The sequence below is a fragment of the Geotrypetes seraphini genome, chromosome 5 (genome assembly GCF_902459505.1).
Source record: "Geotrypetes seraphini chromosome 5, aGeoSer1.1, whole genome shotgun sequence".
Lineage (NCBI taxonomy): Eukaryota > Metazoa > Chordata > Amphibia > Gymnophiona > Dermophiidae > Geotrypetes > Geotrypetes seraphini.
Window position 1 is genome coordinate 7,785,258 of NC_047088.1, and position 12,128 is coordinate 7,797,385.

Genomic DNA, 12,128 nt, shown 5'->3' on the forward strand with positions numbered 1-12,128 from the left:
AATATTAACAAATGGAAAAAGATAGTTCTGCTGACTCAGCAGTGTTAATCTAAATGCAGACGATAATGGATTAAACAACTGGGATTCATGGGACTCTTTCTTCAGAAGCAAACACAGGAATTTATCAGCAAGGAAAAACGATACTTATGAAGGGTCCAGAAATTGTCCCCACTTCTATACCATAATATACATTTGCAAAGAAATTTTGGCAAGAAATCGTGCCCCAATCTGTTAAACCCATGATCTAAGAAGAAACAGCTTTCTCTTTTTCCAAGTGGCTCTTTCCACATGTGGAACCTCCAGAGCTGAACCCACAAAAACACTGTAACCTAGGTTTGAAAGATAATTTCAATCTAATTCCACTTCAAGTACAAGAAGAAATGTGGCCACTGCACACTTTCTCCTCCAAGACTAGAGGGATTTCAACTGTCTCTCAGCATAGATTTAACCTCCTAATCCCTAAGCAGAAGACAATTCTAGGCATTTTAGGGAGAGGCGTTTCTCTTGTAAACAGATCTTTGGGAGAAACATCAACCAGTCTTGGAAAATTAACAAGCCAGAGAAATTGACTTCTAATCAAGTTTTCCATATCTTCCACATGGTCAGAAGTTAAGTTAGAAAATTTAGAACAGTATTTCTCAACTTGGTCCTGGAGTCCCCCCCCTGGCCAGTCAGGTTTTCAGGATATTCACAATGATTAAGCATAAACTTGATTTGCATACACTGCCTCCATTATATGCAAATTCCTTTCATGCAAATCCTGAAAACCTAGCAAAGGGGTACTCCAGGACCGAGATGAGAAACACTGGTTTAGAGAACCGTTGATTGCTGAGTTCTTAAATTGTTGTGTCAAAACTTTCTCCATAAAGAGTCTACGGTTACCACATTAGGTTTCTCCAGCAAACAAGTCTTCAACTCATAAGGCATGATGTGATATTGCATCTCCACTTGACTCATCTCAGTCAACAACGCTCTGGTTCCTCTACCACCCTACTAATCTCCCTAGCCCCAACCACAGCTGTGGGAGGTTCTTGTGTACCTTAAGGCTTAGTGATGTTTCTAGGCTGACTCTCCAACTACCACCATTCTTCCTATTGGCAACTTTTCCAGAGAATTTGAAAAGGTGACCTAGACCATGACCCATCTGAAGTGGTCACCGCTGCTGGAAAACAAGAGTGTCCATTTTTTTTTACCCGTAACACTAAAGATAATAGCTGTAGAAGAGAAAATTTAAGCTCCTGTGGTTACTAGCACAGTAAGCTGCCATCTTGCCCTTTTTAAACCCCACACCAGCCATGGTATTTAAACCATGTATATTTATCACTGCCACACATATAATAATACACAAGACAGATACAGTAAGACTTTTCAGTCTGAGGGCACTGATATATTTAGCAGCTATCGCTAAACATAAAAATACCTTTCAAGATCTGGTCATCTGTTACTTTTAGCCATTTCCCGAGTTTTAACAGGACACTGCTTCCTATCCCAAGACTTTTACAATTTCTGACGTCTCTCTAATTAAGTTTCATTGATAGGAAATGAAAGAAAAAGTGTCAAGAAAGGGTGGACTAACTTGTAAGTTTCATGGCTCCACATCATTCTCTTCTTGGTTGGGTTGAGAACTTTTCAGCGGCCCCTCGAATCTAGGATTTTATCATTTATGTGACTTAGAACTTGTATGTCTTGAGCCTATACCAGGGGTGGACAACTCTGGTCCTCGAGGGCCAGAATCCAGTCATGTTTTCAGGATTTGCCCAATGACTATGCATGAGATCTATTTGCATATTCATAGGGGAAATCCTGAAAACACGACTGGATTCCGGCCCTCGAGTACCGGATTACCCACCCCTGCCCTATGCCATCATCTTGGATGAAAAATCCGAATAATGGAATGCTAACATTCATTATAAATCTTAAGTTTATTCATCACAATCTAAAAAGGCCATTCTGTACCCTACATTGAAAATAGACCTTCAATATTGGCACCTTATAGACCAATTTCAAATTTATGTTTTTGGGTGAAAATAACAAAAAAAAGTAGTTTATCAACAACTCTCTGATTTTACTGAACAAACACTCATTCTCCACTCTAGACCAGTGGTTCCCAACCCTGTCCTGAAGGACCACCAGGCCAGTCGGGTTTTCAGGATAGCCCTAATGAATATGCATGAGAGAGATCTGCATATAATGGAGGTTCCAGGCATGCAAATCTGTGCCATGTATATTCATTAGGGCTATCCTGAAAACCCGACTGGCCTAGTGGTCCTCCAGGACAGGATCGGGAACCACTGCTCTAGACAATCTGGATTTCGACTAAATCATAGTTCGGAAACTATTATTGCTTCTGTTCTTAGTGAAACTAATTAGATAGTGTGAGCCATCACCCTCGACCTTTCAGCTGTGTTTGATTTAGTAAATCATTCTCTGTTTCTGTCTTGCCTTTTATCTCTTGGTCTGTCAGCAACAGTTCTTGCCTGGTTTTAAACTTTTCTTGGAAATCAAACATTCAGAGCTATAACCAAATCGTCAACAAAGCAATTGCAGGGTGGAGTCCCTCAAGCATCTCTGTTTTCACCAATATTGTTCAACCTATTCCTTAGTCCCTTAGCATTATTTATACAAGAATCAACCACTTTATCTTTTTATATGTATGCACATGACATTCTCTTACTTTTTTCCTACTAGCCCTGTTAATCCTAATTGTAAGCCTTTACAAGAACGTTTAGAAAAAAACTTCTATTTGGCTTCTCAATCAAACTAGTTTTAAATCTGGAAAAAACTATAGCATGCTGGCTAGCAAATCATTAACTATATCCTATAGAAAATCTATCTTTATTTGGTTCAAAGATACCCCCTGTTAATACTCTGTCCTGTTTCTGTCTGGGCTTATCAGAAAAAAACAAAAAAAAAACTCTGTGGAGTGACGATGTTCCTAAATGGACTTTATTTGAAAGTGTCAAAGTTCCAAAGGTCCACTGAAATCATCCACATAAAATAATTCCATCCACATAAAAATAAATCATCCACATAAGAGCCTTAAAGGACCTAGTCCGCTAGGGATGCAGGACCCAACACGGTCCACGTTTCGACAAAAAGTCTTCTTCAGGGGTCCCTGGGGGTCCTATAAAGGTGAGTACGTGGGAAACAATTGTGTGGTGAGCCGGAAGTGAGACACTGCTTGCATTTGCAATGGAAAGGGACTTTGAGATCCCTGCCCTATGGCAATCAAGGATGTACGCAAAGTTTTAAGTTAATTTTTCAGTTTATCACAGTCTCCATTTGAACGTTAATTGCTACTGCTCCAGGTTCCTTATTGCCTCTCAGAGATTATGTTACATTTGATAACGTGAAGACCAGATCGAGTCCCCCATCTCATCAGCTGCTCCGTGAAGCAGTCATTTAGAGCAATGGTTCCCAACCCTTTACTGGAGGACCACCAGGTCAGTTGGGTTTTTGGGATAGTCCTAATGAAGATGCATGAGAGAGATTTGCATATAATGGAGGCGACAGGCATGCAAATCTTCCCCATGCATATTCATTAGGGCTATCCCCAAAACCTGACTGGCCTGCTGGTCCTCCAGGACAGGGTTGGGAACCACTGATTTAGAGCATCCAAAAACTTTACCTCTGTAGTTTATCCTCATGAAACATTGCTCCAATCAATATTGAGGTCACTGAGATCTTCCATTAATGTGATGTTGCTAATTTTATTTACTCTTCTAATTTCTGCTAGCATTGTAGTGTCTATTGCTTTGTCCTGGCTAGGTGGATGGTCTTAGACCCCCCAGTACTATACTTTTCTCTGTCACACATGGTATAGGAAGAGTATAGTGCTGGTATGTTTTTATTTACTTAGCTCATTTCTAGTTTGCCTCTATCTAGGTGCATTTTAATAAAATCATACATACAATATATGTAACCATCATCTTTTCGAGCTGTCTTTTTAAACAAACGTATTCACTAGTGGTCTTCATGAAAAGCTCATTTGAAAAAGCGAGCTTTCAAAAGTTTCTTAAAATCCATTGCATTGGCCATCGCTCTTAGGTCAGCTGGTTATCTTGTTCCCTACCTCTGGACCAGCACTCAACTTTCCCTAGTCACACGTGGAATGGAGGGATAGCCTGGCGGTAAGAGCACAGGGCTGACAACAAGGGAATCCCACTTCAAATCCCTGTGATCTTGGACATTGGCTCAGGTACAGCTGTGAAAGGCAGATCTATAAGAGTGCATCTGCAGTTACATATGGACTGTATGTGTGAGTGCACTATGCACTGTTTTAAAAGTGCACATGGGGTGTAATGAATTGAATATGGAAAGTCACAATTGCCCATTTATGCCTGTAACTGACAGGGCATAAGTAGACATATCAATGTGGCTTTACCGTAGCATTGCATAACAGAATCCAGGCACCCAGTGGCGTGGAGGAGAAGCCTGATGGTTAGGCCAAAGGGCTGCAAAACTGGGGAACTGGGTTCAATTCCCACTGCAGCCCTTTGTGGCACATGACCTTCCATTGGCCAACAGGTACAAAAACATAGATTGTGATCTCACTAGGGTCAAATGGCTTGCATATAATAAATGGATATTACTTTAGTTGTATATCAAATCCATGACGCCTGTTATAAAGTAGAATAGATGCTCCCCGCACCACACCAGGGTACCCACTTAAGAGATTTTGAGCCCAAGCCAGTTCCAATCTCAAATGGCTGCAGCCACCTGTGGCAGTCTCACCACAACTGCAACTGGTAGGCCCAGGTAGGGGCCATTGGGAATTGCTGCTGCCCCAATGAAGCCATTAAACTACCAGGGCTTCTAAGGTATGTGGTCAGGAAGGTGGCCAGTTCTCTGCTGAAGGGCCCAGGGGACCCACCATTTTCCATGAGGGAGACAGTTTCAGTTGAACGGTGAATTTCAGCTACAGATTTGGTTTCAATTGCCCTCAACCTCCGTATAAGTCTCTGTGAGACCTCATAGTACTGTGTACAATTCTAGAGATCGCACTTTCAAAAAGATATCAACAGGTTGAAGCTGGTCCAGAGGGCAGTTACTAAAAATGATCAGTGGTCTTTGTCATAAAGTGTAATATATATTTAAGAATTTGGTTACATGTTTCCAACAGAAAAAAATAGAAGCATAGACATATGACGGCAGATAAAGGCCAAATGGCCCATCCGCAGCATCCACTATCTCCTCCTCTCCCTAAGAGACTGGAAAAATAAAACAAGGATTCTAAAAAAGGAAGATGGGGAGCGGGAGGCAGATTTATCAATATCAATATATATACTTTGGAAGAAAGGCAGCAGATATGAAAGAGGCATTTAAATACCTACATGGCATAAATGCACACAAGGTAAATCTCTTTCAATTGAAAGAAAGCTCTGGAATTAAGGGGCACAAGGTGAAGGTGAAAGAGAATAGATTCAGACTTAACCTCAGAAAGGGTGGTCAATTCATTGGTGGAGACAAAAAAAATGTATCTGAGTGTGAGAGAGCTTGGAATATGTACGTTGGATCCCTAAGGGAGAGTAGATGTAATAGATAGGCCCATATGGTCTTTATCGGCCTTCGTTTTTCTCTGTTTCTCGTCCTGTCAGGATATTTCTGATATCATTCTGGTTAATTCTATTGCAAGAGCCATCACTTGGGATTTCTCCGGGTAAATCCTGAGCTGGGATTCTGCGTCTTTTTCCTTTCCAAGTTCTTATCCTAACAGTTCCTGGCAGGGTTCCCATAAAACGAGAGCCCTGGTAGCTTTCAGTAGGAGAATAAGTGTTAGATCTCCCCTCCACAGCAGTGCCTCTGATTTGCAGCATAGCTCTGTGTTAAAAGGAAAAGACGCTCGGTTAATGGGAAGATTGTAAGGAGAGCCCAGCAGGGACATTCCAGGCCGAAGTGCTGCTGAGAAGACGTAGCTTTTCACAGCTCAAACACCTTGACAGATCGAAGCTCTACTCTGCATCTTCCTGCCAAATCACCCCTGCAAGCTATGGCTCCAGGCAGAAGGGATCATTCAGTTTGTTCACTTTCTTCTCTGCTTCAGGCACCCATGGAGGAGGAATGGGTGGAGGGGGTTGCTTTACTTAGGCTTAAATTTGTTGAAATGATGGGAGCTCTCTAGATCTGACTAGGCCCCTGCCTTCTGCTAGTCCTTCTCAAAATGTGGCCCTCCCTCTCTCAGAATGCGAATCCTAGTCTCAGAACGTAATTTGCATATGTATCATCAGAAGAATATGGAGGAAGCAGTCGGTTCATACAGGCCCTAGTAAGATAGGGTGCAAGGGCGACAGGGGTATTCAAGTTGCAGTCTCTCTATCGATTTACACTGCTTGGCTGGGATGCACCACGATGTAGTAGGATCAGCGGACTTTGAAGGAGGACGAATCAGGCTTCCCTGCTCCTTCCAACGCTAATAGGTATGGGGGGGGGGGAGAGATTTGAGTGGGCATCCCTTCTGCCTTTTTATGGTGGGGGAATGGGAGGGTAGAGGATGGTTCGGGGGGGGCACCATTGGCAGGAGGGAGTGGGCTTTCCTCCTGCCAATTTTCTTTCACGAAGGGGTGGAGTTGGCACAGCAGGTGGAAGTGGGCATTCCTCCTGCTGTTTTTACTACTACAGGGAGGGGGGATGTCAGTTTGCGCTGCTGGTTTGTGGGGAGAGCTGTCATTGGTGATGGGTGATTTTTTCTTTTTCTTTTTCTAATGGGGCAGGTTTTGTGCATATGTATCATACACTAGATCAGGGGTAGGGAACTCTGGTCCTCAAGAGCAGTATTCCAGTCGGGTTTTCAGGATTTCCCCAATGAATATGTATGAGATCTATTTCAATGCATATTGATTGGGGAAATCCTGAAAACCCGACTGGAATATGGCTCTCGAGGACCGGAGTTCCCTACCCCTGACCTAGATCACTATCTAACGGCAAAAATAAATTTAGAACCTTGGGGCTTCCAGTTAATTCGGCGTTTAGAGGGGGAATCCTTGAAAAACTGCTGTTATCAGGTGAAGCATGTTGGATTCACTCCCCTTGGCCGACGGGCAGAAAGCATTTTGAATATGCTAAGCCAGGAGTAGGCAATTCCAGTCCTCGAGAGCCGGAGCCAGGTCAGGTTTTCAGGATCTCCACCATGAATATGTATGAGATGGATTTGCATGCACTGCCTCCTTGAGATGCAAATCTATCTCATGCATATTTATTGTGGAGATCCTGAAAACCTGACCTGGCTCCGGCTCTCGAGGACCGGAATTGCCTACCCCTGGGCTAAGCTAAGTAAACGTCTTTATTACCCTGATAAAGCTGAATGAGGGTTTTTAGGGTTTCAAAGCTTTATTTCATGAATATTTATGTATTTATATTTATAATACACTTTAAAGCAGGGGTAGGGAACTCCGGTCCTCGAGAGCCGTATTCCAGTTGGGTTTTCAGGATTTCCCCAATGAATATGCATTGAAAGCAATGCATGCAAATAGATCTCATGCATATTCATTGGGGAAATCCTGAAAACCCGACTGGAATACGGCTCTCGAGGACCGGAGTCCCTACCCCTGCTTTAAAGTCTAAAAAGTAAAATAAGTAAAACACTAATGAGGAGGTTGGTGTGTAACATTCCTGGCAATGAGAGGTTAACTGAGCCTGGAGTGGCACCTCTGAAATTCTGACAAGATTGGTTCTATTTATTCAAGTAGGATGAACTTCTTAGAATGAATGTTTTGTGGGAAAGTGATTGAGGAGGTTTATTTTCACGAGAGTGTTTAGATTTATTATATATAAGGCACAGCATCAGTCACTTTTTGGGATTGATAAAAATGATCACAATTTTTAGTGCATCAGGAAGCAATGTTAGAGCATCAATCGCTCTACTAGTTTACATGGCATTTTAATATTAATTAGCATATTTGCATGGTCAGATCGGGGAATTAGCGATCGTGCAGAAAACCAGACGTAATCCGTTTTCTGCATCGGGTCAGCAAATGCGATCAACGCTAAAGCTGTTAAAACAGGTTTAGTGACGATTGCTGGCTTTAATGCATCGGGCCTTGAGATCCTGAGACTCAGGCCCCAGTGCACAGAAGTCTGCTTGCATGTAAGACTGCTTGTAGCCGGTCTTCCGTGGACAACAGCTCAGCCTCCAATGCTCAAAAGGGTTTTCTGGAGACTTTTACAAAAGCCTATGCAAATGCATTACAAGGAACAGCCACCTCCTACCAGGCAAAATTATGTGTATATATGTCCTGCTCCTATGGCCAGAAGGTAGCTGCTAGGCTCGCATCTGTGGCCAGGGTCCATGTTCCCATAAAACAGTTGACCATGAGGCCTGAGAACCCATTCAAATCCCTTCTTCTCGAACCTTTCCCAGCATAGGAGTTTGTGCACCAGGCAAAGGGCTGATGCAGATGTATTTCCCTTCCCATCACCCTCAGCAGATCCCAGAGTCACCGTGCATTTGAAGAATGGAGGATAGGGCTGAAAGTTTGCACTGAAGTAGACTGTTTTTAAATACACTTTTCAACTTTATACAGTATAGAGAAGGACTAGGAAAGGGGATGATAGAAAGGGTGGTTTGCAAAGAGAAAATGACCAGCTCCTCCCCAGCAGCAATGCTCCACATCCCCAGTATGTGCGCACGAGTGCTCTAAGCCCATAACTCTTGCATGCAGGGAGAAAGGTGAAAAGCTGCTAAATCACTCTGAAGCTGACTCCCCATTCGCCACCGCTGACGGGCCACGATTAGTAGGTCCATCTATCTCACACACCAAATTACAGCCCATCAGTGTTACCGGTTTGTGTAAAATGCAATTCCTTTCAGGGCAAAACTCAGCCAGTGGAAGTCGACTGCCAGCGCAATGATGGATAGCGCCCGGGGCTTCGTGTTTGGCATCGTTTCTTCCTCACACTACTCAATCAGACCCATTTAAAGAGAATCCAGCACGCCATAAATTATGATCGGATTTGGCAAAAGGGAAGAAGTCAATAATAAAGAAATACGAGCAGCGGATCAGAGTAATTGGCAGATAATGGAACATCGTTAGCATTAACAACTGATGGACAGAGACATCTGGACAGCTGAAGACTGGCAGGCTTGGAAGAAACAAGGGCGAAGCCAGCCAGAAATTGTCAGATTTCGCTGATATCTCTCCACAAAAGGACTGTGCTTTCCCTCAATAATAGATGGCCATTCGTACTATCTGGGAAATTTGCAGTCTGTTATTTAACCATCTAAGGACATTTTAAACATGGCTGCTACAAGCAAAGCTTGGTTTAAATGTGTAAATTTTTTTTTATTAAATTACCGCAGGAGCTGCAAATGTAAAATGCACATGGGGGGGATTATGTAACCCGACGTTGAAAGTTAGGTGCCAGGAAGATCCGCACTAGCTACTAATCTGCAAAGAGCGTTCTGCGTGAGGCAGCCTTTACAGAATCCAGAAGAGTCTCGATTATCTAACATAAATGGGACCAACAGGGGGCTGGATATGGTAATTGAAAAGTCGGATAAAACAGGAAAAGTGGATGAAGGATGAGGCATATTGAACTAAACTAAACTAAACCTTAGGTTTGTATACCGCGCCATCTCCACAAGCGTAGAGCTTGGCACGGTTTACAGGGTTAGGTTGAAAAGGAGCTACAATGAAGGGTTATAGGAAAGGAGCTAGGAAGATAAAGAGGGACAGGGTACCAAAGAGCGGGAGGTGTTAGATTTTTGAAAAGAGCCAAGTTTTCAGGTGTTTGCGGAAGGATTGGAGGGAGCTTGAAATTCTGAGGGGGGATGTGAGGTTGTTCCAGAGTTCTGTGGTTCTAAAGGGGAGGGATGTTCCTAGTTTTCCTATGCGGGATAAACCTTTTGCAGAGGGGAATGATAGTTTCAGTTTTTGGGAGGATCTAGTGGAATTAGGGTTAGAGGAGTTCCAGAAGAGTGGGATAACGGGAGGGAGGATGCCATGTAGGATCTTGAAAGCTAAACAGGCACATTTAAAGAGGACTCTGGAGTGAACTGGGAGCCAGTGAAGTTTGGACAGGAGTGGGGAGACGTGGTCGAACTTGCCTTTTGTGAAAATAAGCTTGGCCGTGGCGTTCTGGATTAGCTGAAGTCTATGGAGTTTTTTTTTAGTTAGGCTTAAATAGATGGAGTTGCAATAATCCAATCTAGAGAGGATGGTGGATTGAACAAGGACAACGAAGTGAGAATGATGAAAGTACGATCTCACTTTCCTCAGCATATGAAGACTAAAGAAACATTTTTTTACCAAGAAGTTGAGGTGGTCATTGAAGGAGAGAGAGGAGTCTATGATGATGCCAAGGACTTTGCTTGAAAACTCAAGCTGAAGAGTCGAGCCGGAAGATAATGGGATGGAGGTGGGTAAGTGACCTAATATTGGGCCGAGCCAAAGTAATTTTGTTTTGGACTCGTTCAATTTCATTTGTACAGAATGTGCCCAGGATTGAAGGTTCATTATACGCATGTTTTAAAAGAGGAAGCAGTCGCCAGAGTTTACGAGCTTAACATGTCCAGAAATCTTACCTCGCACTGCTGCCTTTTAACTAAACGCAATGCCAGAAAAGAGAAAGAAACCCATTCATGTTTCACTAACGTTGTTGGATAATTCAGAATGTCAGATAAGCACACCTTAGCACAAATCTTGTGCCTGACTTGCTAAAACCAGGCAACTAATGGTAGCTGGGCGTGGAAATGACCCTAAACCATAAACAATAGTCTATGATGTCATGCCTAATTTCTAGGACTGTCCCTTCCCAAGGCCACACTCCCTTTTCAGTTGCACGTTGTCAAATCCAAGTGCACATTTTACAGATTTATTTGTGCATAAACTCCGATGAGTACCAATTAACACGAACCATTGATTGCTACTGGCTTGTTAACTAATTCGTTTACATGTGGATCTGGGATCCGCACCCAAATTTCAGTGACCTATGTAGAATTAAAAGCTGTCTTGATGAGGTGGGCTTTTAACTGGGCCTTGAACACTGCCAGAGACAGAGCCCTGCCGTAGGGATTCGGGCAGCTTGTTCCAAGCATATGGCACAGCAAAGAAGAAGGGATGGAGTTTGGAGTTGGCAGTTGATGAGAAGGGCACAAAAGGGCATGGGGGCATAGCATAGGGAGGTTAAGGTGGGGCATGAGTGGTAGGTGTGGCATAGGGAGGAGTTAAGGTGGGCCATGGGTGGAGTCACAAAGGATATGCATTATTCATGCAATACAGTTCAAGTTTGTGAAAATATCTGTGATTTCAACCGAGCTGGATTACTCAGTATTTTATCAAGTCAGGTGCTTCTGTTTTTATGAAATAGGCTAATATCGCATGCCCTCTTATATTTGCCCTAGGCCACCTGTTATAAAGTGACCCTCCATAGCTAATTAATCGGATTCGGTTACCTCAAAACACAGCAGTTAGGTTAGTTTATTGTAAATCTAGATTTACTCATGCAATCCCTTTGCTTGCTGGCTTCATATAATTTGTCCAATTTTTAAGACTCTTAATGGCCTGTGTCCTGAAAGTCTATCTCTATTGGAAAAATTGTTAGGCTCTTTCATGGGATCCAAGTGGAGTTTGCATCAGTTGGAAAGGTAAGGTTTAAAGCAATGTTTTCACATTTTTACATGTATCTTGCTACACAGTTATGGAACTTGTATTCAGATAGTTATTATAGGTTTTCAGTAGTTCCCTAAAACTATCTATTTTCAAAATTCGTTTATTAACGCTAGCTTTTACAAAGCTGTGGTAGACGTTTCTACCATTGGCTGGCGAGGTAAACGCTCCAATGCTCTTAGAATTCCGATGAGCGTCAGAGCATTTACCTGGCCAGCCCGCAGTGGGAACTTCTATCACAGCTTAGTAAAACAAGTCCTAAATTTGTTGTTCTATTAGGTTATAGATCAGTTTTGAACCTTATTTAAGGGAGATGGTGAATAATAAGTCCAGTATAACATAGCGTAACCTTTTTCAACCCAGCCATGCTAACCGCTGTTACAACATCCTCTGGCAACAAGTTCCAGAACTTAACTATTCTTTGAGTAAAAAAAGATTTCCTGCTGTTCTGCTGAGTATATAACTGACAAACATATGCTTAGTCTGCTCCACACTAGGCCTTTTATCTGGAAATATAATTTTGAT